The sequence below is a fragment of the Oncorhynchus clarkii genome, chromosome 12, assembly GCF_045791955.1.
Source record: "Oncorhynchus clarkii lewisi isolate Uvic-CL-2024 chromosome 12, UVic_Ocla_1.0, whole genome shotgun sequence".
Lineage (NCBI taxonomy): Eukaryota > Metazoa > Chordata > Actinopteri > Salmoniformes > Salmonidae > Oncorhynchus > Oncorhynchus clarkii.
In genome coordinates, this window is record NC_092158.1 from 48,496,217 (window position 1) to 48,510,642 (window position 14,426).

Sequence of the window (14,426 nt, forward strand, 5' to 3'; positions counted from 1 at the left end):
AACGGTTCTCTTCTTCCTCTTCCTCTGAAGAAGAGGTGTAGCAGGGATCGGACCAAGATGCAGTGTGGTTATAATTCATGGTTCTTTTAATAACGAAACTATACATGAAATAGACTACAAAACAAGAAACATGAAAACCCGAAACAGTCCCATGTGGTACAAACTCTGACACAGGAGACAATCACCCACAAAACCCAACACAAAACAGGTTACCTAAATATGGTTCCCAATCAGAGACAATGACTAACACCTGCCTCTGATTGAGAACCATATCAGGCCAAACATAGAAATAGACAAACCAGACACACAACATAGAATGCCCACCCAGCTCACATCCTGACCAACACTAAAACAAGGAAAACACACAAGAACGATGGTCAGAACGTGACAGATACAAATAATATGACTACACAGATCATAACTTTAGCTAGCGAGCCAGCAAGCTAATGTTCACAAGCAAGCGAAAAGTACGCTTTAACTTCCAATGACTGACAAAATATAATATTGTATCCAAGAGTTTCCTGTATCCCATGATGTTTGCGCGAATCATGGGCGTTATTTCCGGTTCGAAGTGTTGGATTCGGGGTAAACTTTGAACATTGATATACTAAAGACATGATAGATCAGAAGCATTCTATATAAAGAAATGAAAGACTGTTTTTTTATGTCAGAAGTTAATGGTTCTCTGTAGAATGACAGAGTGGCTGTGGAATATGCTGGGTGGATGGGAGGGAGTCACAGGAGTGCGATAATTTCTGGTCAGGAGGTCAGGTCAGATCCCCTGATGGGAGTAATAATGGTTTATTATCCTATTACCTTCTTCCTGATGAACCATAAGATGTAAGGATTGGAGAGAAGGAGGAGTGTCTAAAGTGGAGTATATATATATATATATATATATATATATATATATATATATATATATATACACACTTGTGGTGATGGGAACATGTGTCGTCTGAATCCAGCTGTATCGACCTTTTGGGAAGAATTCAACTTGGTTAAGCTTCTCTAGTGTCCGAGAGTTTATACTCAATTTTTTTTTAACCTAACAGAAGTAAACAATGGTTTTCTTCCTTCATTCATGAAGAGCTTGCCAGACGGAGATCAAACACAACCAGACGGAGATCAAAAAGGGCAATAGTAGCCTACCTTTACCCTTCATAATTGATGGTTGGGAAGATGACTTAAAGTACGTATTACGTACGGTAGCATATTTGCTTACTTTGTCGAATCCGTAGCTTGTGATGGTAAGGCGATAAGCAACTTAACCTGTTGCGACGACCAAACCCGGATCCGGGATTCTATTTATAGACCTAAGCTCATTACCATAACGCAACGTTAACTATTCATGAAAATCGCAAATGAAATGAAATAAATATGCTATCTCTCAAGCTTAGCCTTTTGTTAACAACACTGTCATCTCAGATTTTCAAAATATGCTTTTCAACCATAGGAAAACAATCATTTGTGTAACAGTAGCTAGCTAGCGTAGCATTTAGCGTTAGCATTAGCGTTAGCATTTAGCAGGCAACTATCACAAAAACAAGTAAAGCCTTCAAATAAAATAACTTACCTTTGAAGAACTTCTGATGTTTTCAATGAGGAGACTCTCAGTTAGATAGCAGATGCTCAGTTTTTCCAAAAAGATTCTTTGTGTATTAGAAATAGCTCCGTTTTGTACATCACATTTGGCTACCAAAAAAAAAAAAAAAAAAAAAAAAAAAAAAAACGAAAATTCAGCCCTCAAAACGCAAACTTTTTTCCAAATTAACTCCATAATATCGACTGAAACATGGCAAACGTGGTTTAGAATCAATCCTCAAGGTGTTTTTCCACATATCTCTTCAATGATATATCCTTCGTGGAAGCCTGGTTTATCCTTGCTCTCAAATGGAAAAATAATTGCACCTGGCTTTACGCTCCAATTTCGACGCAGGGACACCAGGCGGACACTTGGAAAATGTAGTCTCTTATGGTCAATCTTCCAATGATATGCCTACAAATACGTCACAATGCTGCTAACGCCTTGGGGGAACGACAGAAAGTGTAGGCTCATTCCTTGCGCAATCACAGCCATATAAGGAGACAATGGAAAACAGAGCTTCAGAAATTCTGCTCATTTCCTGGTTGACGCATCATCTTGGTTTCACCTGTAGAATGAGTTCTGGGGCACTTACAGACAATATCTTTGCAGATTATGAAACTTCAGAGTGTTTTCTTTCAAAAACTGTCAAGAATATGCATAGTCGAGCATCTTTTTGTGACAAAATATGGCGCTTAAAACGGGAACGTTTTTTATCCAAAAATGAAATAGCGCCCCTAGAGATCAAAGAGGTTAAAGTTCCGAGGCGTGCCAATACCTACAAAGTAACAATGTTGGTCGGGTGTTATTGAAGGGTGTTGGAGACGACGTTGTCTACCTAAAAGCAGACATAGAGCCAAGTCAGAGCCTGCACGCATCTCATCACAAGGCGTGGATACTAGCATCAATGACAGGTGTCATACAGACAGCGGGTTGCTCATGTATTGCAGGGCCAGGACGCTCTTGTAGTCATGCTGCAGCAATTCTGCGGAAGGTCAGTAAAGTAACGACCAAAAATGACATGAAAGTGCAGGACAAAGGGTACTCCAGGAGAGGTTTGGGAAACAATGTGTTAGATAATAACAAAAAAATATTTTCTTCAATGTAGGTTGAGATTGCAGTCAGGCAAGGCGAAACAGGAATGGCATGCACTGATGTGCAAAGGAAGTAGAACTCAGGCGTGAGGAAGAATGTAGGGCTGAGGAAGGCAAAACATATTCATTTTAAACACCACAGACCCCACCACACATCCAAGCCCATCAATGTCATCACAGGACAATTCCACAACCTCCCCTCAACTTTTTAGGAACCATGCAGAGTTCACAAGCCACATCAACTCCTCAGTAATGACCCCACTATTTCGACTCCAGACAAATGGTCTTCTTCAGCTAAGTTCGAGCAGATGTAGATAGCAGCAGCAAGGCAGGCCCAAGCCAACATGAGTCAGCCCACACGAACACACTGTGTCACACAGAACACAGCACAACAATATCCTGTAGGAAGTGCACAATGTTTTATGAGACCTACATCAAATTACCCTCTGTACAAACAGCTACATTGATGGAAGAAACCAAGCTCCAAAGTGCTTCACAGCTATGGCATGATGCTAGGAAGCTGCGTCTAACAGCCAGCACAGCGAAATGAGTCCCCAAACGAAACACAGATCCCCAAAAATGTGTAAATGAGCATTTGTACCCAATCATCACTGGCAATACAGCAACAAAGCATGGCAAAGAAAATGAGGTCAATGTCATCACACTCCTGGAGAGCAGAGGAAATGTTGCGGAGAACAGAGGCCTGGTGGTGCACCCTGACCATCCTTGGTTGGGAGCCAGCTCAGATGGGATCCTTGACGCAACATAGCTCCTTGAGATCAAGTGCCCCATCAAGAGTTCCACATCTCCGACAGAATTTCTGATCGGCCAAATGGTGACATCAAAAGCTTGGATGATGGAGAGTACCTAATTCATCCCAATGGAAAAGATGGATACTACCTTCAGGTGGGTAAAAATGTTTAAGAAAATAGATTAGCTGTATTATTACAAGTATTTAACATTGTATTGTAAACTCAATCTAATCAGAATTTTGTGGCAATGTGCTTTCTTAATCCTTCTTTCAGACACAAGTGACCATGATGTGCCTGGGCCCACAGAGCTGCAAACTGGTCATCTGGACACCAAGCAAGCACATAGAAGTGGACATTCCATTTGATGAAGACTACACAGATGCACATGTGCAACAGCTGCAGAAGTTCTACTTTTTACACATGCTACCTAGGTTGACTGATGATTTTGCTGAAAAGAAGATAGATCTCTGCCCAAACTACCTGGAGCTCTTTAAGTAAATGGGAGTGAGCAGTAGATTGAATATGCTGGGCATAAACAATGCAATTTGTTTGAGCATGCACTTACTTCATGAAGTACTGTTTTAATAAATACATATATTAAATAATACATAAGATACTAATATATTAGATAATCCATTTATTAAGCGATATACAGTGCCTTGCGAAAGTATTCGGCCCCCTTGAACTTTGCGACCTTTTGCCACATTTCAGGCTTCAAACATAAAGATATAAAACTGTATTATTTTGTGAAGAATCAACAACAAGTGGGACACAATCATGAAGTGGAACGACATTTATTGGATATTTCAAACTTTTTTAACAAATCAAAAATTGGGCAGGCAAAATTATTCAGCCCCCTTAAGTTAATACTTTGTAGCGCCACCTTTTGCTGCGATTACAGCTGTAAGTCGCTTGGGGTATGTCTCTATCAGTTTTGCACATCGAGAGACTGAAATGTTTTCCCATTCCTCCTTGCAAAACAGCTCGAGCTCAGTGAGGTTGGATGGAGAGCATTTGTGAACAGCAGTTTTCAGTTCTTTCCACAGATTCTCGATTGGATTCAGGTCTGGACTTTGACTTGGCCATTCTAACACCTGGATATGTTTATTTTTGAACCATTCCATTGTAGATTTTGCTTTATGTTTTGGATCATTGTTTTGTTGGAAGACAAATCTCCGGCCCAGTCTCAGGTCTTTTGCAGACTCCATCAGGTTTTCTTCCAGAATGGTCCTGTATTTGGCTCCATCCATCTTCCCATCAATTTTAACCATCTTCCCTGTCCCTGCTGAAGAAAAGCAGGCCCAAACCATGATGCTGCCACCACCATGTTTGACAGTGGGGATGGTGTGTTCAGCTGTGTGTTGCTTTTACGCCAAACATAACGTTTTGCATTGTTGCCAAAAAGTTCAATTTTGGTTTCATCTGACCAGAGCACCTTCTTCCACATGTTTGGTGTGTCTCCCAGGTGGCTTGTGGCAAACTTTAAACAACACTTTTGTGTGAGCTGACAAAACAATGATTTAAAAAAAATACAGCTAACAGTTGGAATAAAATAATGTTACAAATGCTGACAATGTTTTGCAGTTCATTAATAGGAATAAAGTGATGTACATTTTTGGAATACATAAACGGTCAGTGCATGTTGTTAGTCATGTTGATTGTGTTAGACATTCTGTCTATTTGCTAGAAATAAACTCTCCTCTCAGATTTACAAGAGCTGCACACATAAGTATGTTGTCAATTTTAGGGACCAAACTAATAGGCACAGTTTGTGAGAGAATCTTGTATTGCTCGTTCCACATGAATACGGACATTAGCAATGTGTCATGTGCGAGTGACCTGCTCATTTGTCAACTGGCATTGCTTGTGTGTAAATGCTGGTAAGACCAAGCGTACATTCCGTTCCTATAGCAAGTCCCAAATTGTGAAGCCACGGTCCTCAATCACCTCATCTCCAGCACGCAATTGTTCGAGAAACCCTGAGTTCTGTGTAATGAACCTATCGCTTCATCTCCCAGCATAAGACTCTGAAATAAACAAAACCATTCCTGGTGAAGCAGATACAACTAGATATTTCACAGTATTACTGGCATAGTAGTGACTGTAAGATTCAGTTCTTGAGTCCAGGTTTTTAGCCTTCTGCAAAACACTTCCTTTGCGGTCAATAACATAATAATTTTTCAAACAAGTTCTGTTTGAAAAATGATCCAGAAAAACCTGTGGCACAGTAACCTTTATCGTCTCACGAGGCAGCCATGGAATGAGATCCTTGGTGTGCTCAGCAATGACATCTATCCAGAATGTCAATGTTTTACTGACCTGACCGGGTGACCTTTTCAAGCGTCTTGCTAAATCAGCTATAACAAAGTTCTAAGTTTCGTTAGTGTCAACAGAATTTGGTCTACAACCGACATTGTTGATGATGTGGGGGCAAAAGCTTGTAAGCAAGACACAAGAGTGTTGAATTCTAGTAATGGAATTCCTGTGTACAGCAGACAGTCTGCATCATCTTTCAATGTAACATCTGCAACAGACAGTGACCTCTAAGGGACTGGTGCAGTTGTCATGCCACATGTAATGATAGGTCCTTTGGAGTAGGTGTGGTCCTCCATCGCTGGGTCTGACCACTGTGTTTGGGCATCATGGAAGGTCTTTGAAATAGGACCTGCCTCATCAGAAACTAATTTCTCGACATGTCCAGAGCATCCATTATCTCAGCCAATCATGGCTAGCGGGAAGGTTCCTTCCTTTTTCTTTGGCTAAACCAACTAGGCTCGTAATTTAACGATTGTATTTGTATTTACAGATGGCATACAAGTTTGTTATTAAGGCACATGAAAGTCCACATGTTCCAGAAGGCATTTCTGCCCCAAATGTTTTTTAAATTACATTTAATTATTTAAAATAATGTATATATATATTTTTTTAATAAAATGCCTCTCCTGTGTAATAGTGACATGTGACATACATTTGATTTAGAAGAGCTGCCTAGAGATTGACTATAAAGAAAGAGAGTGAACAAAATAACAAACTACCGGAACTGTAAACACAACTGAAATGACAATACATGTAGAGCAATATTCTACAATACATTTTGCGTGTTCAAAGACCTCTTAAATGTTTGCCCTCCTCACAACGACGTTTGCCAGAGTAATCAACTGCAACCCCCTATGGTGCTATTCATTAATCTAGATGTAATCACCAGAGAGCAAACATAATCTTGTGCCGCTGAACACATTGAGATTGAAGAGTTGTATTCACGGCTACAGCCATCTGCATCACAAATGGCACCCTATTCCATATAGTGCACTACTTTTGACCAGAGCCATGGTCAAAAGTGGTGGACTACATAAGGAATAGGGTGCCATTTGAGACACCATTTTTATGAAAATACCTCTGTTCTGTCTAGACCAATGCCAAACAGTACTTCGCTTTACCTCTGCCATTAATAATGCTTCCACTCCAGTATAGCTGGGTCCATGGGACTTGGTCATAGGTCAAAAAATAGGTAAATTCATGTACTTTGATTCAGGAGAGGCAGGCTTCATACATTTCACCTTTATAATACGATCTCATTCAGGGAGACTCACAATTGACCAGGACAGCGGTGAAGTGCAACTCTCTTCTCCTACAGTACATCATTGCTGGCACTACACTTACACACCCCAGTACTATCCTTGTACACACTATGTACACAGCTGTAAACATTAAAGGATTAGGTATAAAACATATCATTATAGAGGATGTGTTCTCAATGACTTACCTGGTTATTAAATATATAAAATAATATCTAGATCAGGATTTTTTTTTTAAGTAACATTATTTTTTTACCCACTACTTCCATAAATGTTTTTAACTGGTACCGGGCTACCTTCAGAAGAGTTTTTCCATAGAGGGGTCATACAGTACCATCCTGAATTATTGGCACCCTTGGTAAATATTTTTTTTTAAATGGAAAAATTAGATTGTTGTTTATCAGCTTGATCTTACTCATAATATCATATGAATTGAGTAAAAAATAAACAATCAAGAAATTATCAGCAACGCTGATCCTCAACACGGGGGCCCCTCAGGGGTGCGTGCTCAGTCCCCTCCTGTACTCCCTGTTCACTCATTACTGCACGGCCAGGCATGACTCCAACACCATCATTAAGTTTGCTGATGACACAACAGTGGTAGGCCTGTTCACAGACAATGATGAGACAGCCTATAGGGAGGAGGTCAGAGACCTGACCTTGTTGTGGAAGGACAACAACCTCTCCCGCAACGTGATCAAGACAAAGGAGATGTTTGTGGACTACAGGAAAGGGAGGACCGAGCACGGCCCATTCTCATTGAAGGGGCTGTAGTGGAGCAGGTTGAGAGCTTCAAGATCCTTGGCGTCCACATCAACAACAAACTAACATGGTCCAAACAAACCAAGACAGTCGTGAAGAGGGCACAACAAAACCTATTCCCCCTCAGGAGACTGAAATGATTTGGCATGGGTCCTCAGATCCTAAAAAGGTTTTACAGCTGCACCATCAAGAGCATCCTGACTGGTTGCATCACTGCCTGGTATGGCAACTGCTCGGCCTCCGACCGCAAGGCACTACAGAGTGTAGTGCGTACGGCGCAATACATCAACATGGCCAAGCTTCCTGCCATCCAGGACCTCTTTACCAGGCAATGTCAGAGGAAAGCCCTAAAAATTGCCAAAGCCTCCGGCCACCCTAATCATAGACCCGTTCTCTCTGCTACCGCAAGGCAAGCGGTACCAAAGCACCAAGTCTAGGTCCAGGAGGCTTCTAAGCAGCTTCTACCCCCAAGCAATAAGACTCCTACAGCTAATCAAATGTACCCCCCTCCCTCTTCTCTACGCTGCTGTTGCTCTCTGTTATTATCTATGCATAGTCACTTTAATAACTCTATCTACAGTTGAAGTCGAAAGATTACATACACTTAGGTTGGAGTCATTAAAACTCGTTTTTCAACCACTCCACAAATTTCTTGTGAACAAACTATAGTATTGGCAAGTCGGTTAGGACATCTACTTTGCGCATGACACAAGTAATTTTTCCAACAATTATTTACAGACTGATTATTTTCAAGGCCTATCTTCAAACTCAGTGCCTCTTTGCTTGACATCATTAGAAAATCTAAATAAATCAGCCCAGACCTCAGAAAAAAATAGTAGACCTCCACAAGTCTGGTTCATCCTTGGGAGCAATTTCCAAATGCCTGAAGGTACCACGTTCATCTGTACAAACAATAGTATGCAAGTAAAGTGCCTTGCGAAAGTATTCGGCCCCCTTGAACTTTGCGACCTTTTGCCACATTTCAGGCTTCAAACATAAAGATATAAAACTGTATTTTTTTGTGAAGAATCAACAACAAGTGGGACACAATCATGAAGTGGAACGACATTTATTGGATATTTCAAACTTTTTTAACAAATCAAAAACTGAAAAATTGGGCAGGCAAAATTATTCAGCCCCCTTAAGTTAATACTTTGTAGCACCACCTTTTGCTGCGATTACAGCTGTAAGTCGCTTGGGGTATGTCTCTATCAGTTTTGCACATCGAGAGACTGAAATTTTTTCCCATTCCTCCTTGCAAAACAGCTCGAGCTCAGTGAGGTTGATGGAGAGCATTTGTGAACAGCAGTTTTCAGTTCTTTCCACAGATTCTCGATTGGATTCAGGTCTGGACTTTGACTTGGCCATTCTAACACCTGGATATGTTTATTTTTTAACCATTCCATTGTAGATTTTGCTTTATGTTTTGGATCATTGTCTTGTTGGAAGACAAATCTCCGTCCCAGTCTCAGGTCTTTTGCAGACTCCATCAGGTTTTCTTCCAGAATGGTCCTGTATTTGGCTCCATCCATCTTCCCATCAATTTTAACCATCTTCCCTGTCCCAAACCATGATGCTGCCACCACCATGTTTGACAGTGGGGATGGTGTGTTCAGGGTGATGAGCTGTGTTGCTTTTACGGCAAACATAACGTCTTGCATTGTTGCCAAAAAGTTCAATTTTGGTTTCATCTGACCAGAGCACCTTCTTCCACATGTTTGGTGTGTCTCCCAGGTGGCTTGTGGCAAACTTTAAACGACACTTTTTATGGATATCTTTAAGAAATGGCTTTCTTCTTGCCACTCTTCCATAAAGGCCAGATTTGTGCAATATACGACTGATTGTTGTCCTATGGACAGAGTCTCCCACCTCAGCTGTAGATCTCTGCAGTTCATCCAGAGTGATCATGGGCCTCTTGGCTGCATCTCTGATCAGTCTTCTCCTTGTATGAGCTGAAAGTTTAGAGAGACGGCCAGGTCTTGGTAGATTTGCAGTGGTCTGATACTCCTTCCATTTCAATATTATCGCTTGCACAGTGCTCCTTGGGATGTTTAAAGCTTGAGAAATCTTTTGTATCCAAATCCGGCTTTAAACTTCTTCACAACAGTATCTCGGATCTGCCTGGTGTGTTCCTTGTTCTTCATGATGCTCTCTGCGCTTTTAACGGACCTCTGAGACTATCACAGTGCAGGTGCATTTATACGGAGACTTGATTACACACAGGTGGATTGTATTTATCATCATTAGTCATTTAGGTCAACATTGGATCATTCAGAGATCCTCACTGAACTTCTGGAGAGAGTTTGCTGCACTGAAAGTAAAGGGGCTGAATAATTTTGCACGCCCAATTTTTCAGTTTTTGATTTGTTAAAAAAGTTTGAAATATCCAATAAATGTCGTTCCACTTCATGATTGTGTCCCACTTGTTGTTGATTCTTCACAAAAAAATACAGTTTTATATCTTTATGTTTGAAGCTTGAAATGTGGCAAAAGGTCGCAAAGTTCAAGGGGGCCGAATACTTTCGCAAGGCACTGTATAAACACCATGGGTCCACACAGCCATCATACCACTCAGGAAGGAGGCATGTTCTGTCAACTAGAGATGAACGTAGTTTGGTGCGAAAAGTGCAAATCAATCCCAGACAAACAGCAAAGGACCTTGTGAAGATGCTGGGGGAAACAGGCACAAAAGTATCTATATCCACAGTAAAATGAGTCCTATATCAACATAACCTGAAAGGCCGCTCAGCACGGAAGAAACCACTGCTCCAAAATCGCCATAAAAAAGCCAGACTACGGTTTGCAATTGCACATGGGGCCAAAATCGTAGTTTTTGGAGAAATGTCCTCTGGTCTGATGAAACAAAAATAGAACTGTTTGGCCATAATGACCATCGTTATGTTTGGAGGAAAAAGGGGGAGGCTTGCAAGCCGAAGAACACCATCCCAACCGTGAAGCACGAGGGTGGCAGTATCATATTGTGGGGGTGCTTTGCTGCAGGAGGGACTGGTGCACTTCACAAAATAGATGGCATGAGGGAGGAACGTTATGTGGCTATATTGAAGCAACATCTCAAGACATTCCAGTCAGGAAGTTAAAGCTTGGTCGCAAATGGGTCTTCCAAATTGACAATGACCCCAAGCAGACTACCAAAGTTGTGGCAAAATGGCTCAAGGACAACAAAGTCAAGGTATTGGAGTGGCCATCATCATTGGAGTGGCCCTGACCTCAATCCTACAGAAAATGTGTGGATAGAACTGAAAAAGCGTGTGAGAGCAAGGAGGCCTACAAACCTGACTCAGTTACACCAGCTCTGTCAGGAGGAATGGGACAAAATTCAGCCAACTTATCGTGGGAAGCTTGTGGAAGGCTACCCGAAACGTTTGATCCAAGTTAAACAATTTAAAGGCAATGCTACCGAATACTAATTGAGTGTATGTAAACTTCTGATGAAAGAAATAAAAGCTGAAATAAATCGTTCTCTCTACTATTATTCTGACATTTCACATTCTTAAAATAAAGTGGTGATCCTAACTGACCTAAGACAGGGAATTTTTACTACGATTAAATGTCAGGAGTTGTGAAACCTGAGTTGAAATGTATTTGGCTAACGTGTATGTAAACTTCCAACTTCAACTGTACATGTGCATATTACCTCGACACCGGTGCCCCTGAACACTGACTGTACCGGTAATCCCTGTATATAGCCCCGCTATTGTTATTTACTGCTGCTCTTTAATTATTTGTTGTTCTTATCGCTTACTTTTGTAAAGTTATTTTCTTAAAAACTGCATTGTTCGTTAAGGGCTTGTAAGTAAGTCTACACCTGTTGTATTCGGAGCATGTGAGAAATAAAATTTGATTTGATTTTGATTAGATTCTTTTATTCAAACATCCTTGTCACAATTAATTATTGGCACCCCTAGAATTTCTTATGAACAAAATCTAATTGATGTATATTCTGATTAAGATTTTATTTTTAAAGTTAATCCGAGTCTTTGGTAACTCTTTAGTGGTCATTCACGACTTCCTGTTTCAATGGGGTGTCAATTTTAGGTGACACACAGGCTAAATTCCCTTAGTCATCCATCAACATGGGATAGGCCAGCGAACACTCAATTGAAATGAGACAAAAGGTTGTTGACCCTCACATATCAGGCAATGGCTTTAAAAAGAGAGCTACATGCCTAAAAATATCGATCTCCACTATTAGGGCAATAATTAAGACATTTAAATCAACTGGAGCTGTGATTTTTTATTTGTATTAAGTATTTTATTTGAATTAAGTCAGTTTTAAGATGAACCTGTCTGTAAGAGTACAAAAGCGTATTTTGGCCTCATGCGCAGTGAGAAGGATCGTCCAAGGATAAAAAAATCTCCAAGGATAACAGTTGGAGAATTCAAGAAGTTGGTTACATCTTGGGGTCACCAAGTCTCCAAAACTACAACTAGACGCCACCTCCATGCCAACAAGTTATTTGGAAGGGTTGACAGAAGAAAGCCTCTGCTCTCACCAAACCACAAACATAAGCACCTGAAGTTTGCTAAATGTCATTGGAACTTTGATTGGAACCAGGTTCTATGGTCTGATGAGACTAAAATATAGCTTTTTGGCAATAAACACCAGAGTTGGGTTTGGTGTAAAAAGAGCCATGCTCATGCAGAAAATAACCTAATCCCCACTGTGAAGTATGGTGATGTTGTGGGGCTGTTTTACTTCCAAAGGCCCTGGAAACCTTGTTAGGATACATGGCATCATGGACTCCATCAAGAACCATGAGATTTTAGACCAAAACCTGTCTTCCTCTGCCAAGAGGCTAAAACCTGGTCATCGTTGGATCTTCCAGCAGGACAACAATCCAAGGCATACCTCCAAATGAACACAAAAATGGTTCACTGACCATAGAATCAAGCGTATGCAATGGCCATCCCAGTCCCCTTATCTAAACCCCACAAGAGAGGACCAAGGACTCTGAAGAACCTGGAGAGTTCCTGTATGGAGGAATGGTCTCAAATCCCATCCTATGTGTTCTCACACCTCAGCAAATACTATAGGAGACGACTCAGAGCTTTTATCTCGGCAAAGGGAGGGTGCACAAAGTATTAAATGCAGGGGTGCAAATAATTGTGACATGCATGTTTTTGAATAAAATAATAAAACTCAGCGACAATTGTGAGTTTTCAAGCATGAACTGCTTGTTTCAAGTCCTGCCACAGCGTCTCAATTGGGATTAGGTCTGGACTTTGACTAGGCAATTCCGAAACTTCAAATTTGTTGCTTTTTAACCATTTTCATATAGACTTGATTGTGTTTTTAATCATTGTCTTGATGGATGTTCAGCTTCAGCTCACAGACGGATGCCCTGACATTCTCCTGTAGAATTCTCTGATGAAGAGCAGAATTTATGGTTCCTTCTATTAAGGCAAGTCGTCCATGTCCTGAGGCAGCTAAGCACCCCCAAACATCACACTACCACCACCATGCTTGACCAATGGTATGAGGTTCTTTCTGTGGAATGCAGTGTTTGGTTTTTGCCAGACTATTACGGGACCCATTTCATCCAAGAATATGACTAAAGTTTGCCAAAAAGCACCTGGGCTCAGTGGAAATGTTCCAAATCTCATGTCTCTATCATAATCCGTTCAAAAGTTATTGGAGTTTTTGCCCTCATAGGATGGCCAGAATTAGGGTGACTAAATCAATAGAGGCCAAAGAAAGAAAAATTGTAAAAAAATCTTGAAAATTGCATTGCGTCAGCTAGGCTGGATTCTGGGATACTGGCTAACACTTTCCCATTAAATTCGTCATCTCTTCTCAAATCTGCAGGACATAAAACAACATAGAGGTAAGATGGATATGGACATTGACATGACAAGTAGTATTTTCATGTTTTATACTGAACAAAAATATAAACGCGACACGCAAACATTTCTACGATTTGACTGAGTTACAGTTCATATAAGGAAATCAGTAAATGTATCTAAATTCATTAGGCCCTAATCATTGGATTTCACATGACTGGGCAGGGGTGCAGCCGTGGGTGTGTCTAGGCGGGCATAGGCCCACCCACTGAGGAGCCAGGCCCAGCCAATCAGAATTTGTTTTTTTTCCCACAAAAGGGCTTTCTTACAAACAGAAATACTCCTCAGTTTCATCAGCTTCCCCGGAGGCTGGTTTCAGATGATCCCGCAGGTGAAGAAGCCAGATGTGGAGGCCCAGGGCTAGCGTGGCATTTTCACCCACTCTGGGTAGAGTGGGTGGACACATTACATATATTTATTTTTTTGTCGAGTGTCATTAGCTACAGCGCCTTGCAAAAATATTCACCCCCTTGGCGTTTTTCTATTTTGTTGCATTACAACCTGTAATTTAAATTGATTTTTATTTGGATTTCATGTAATGGACATACACAAAATAGTCCAAATTAGTGAAGTGAAGTGAAAAATATCACTTGTTTCAACAAAAAATAATTTAAAAGGAAAAATGGTGCGTGCATATGTATTCACCCCCTTTGCTATGATGCCCCTAAAGAAGATCTGGTGCAACCATTTACCTTCAGAAGTCACATAATTAGTAAAATAAAGTCCACCTGTGTGCAATCTAAGTGTCACATGATCTGTTCTGAAAGGCCCCAGAGTCTGCAACACCATTAAGCAA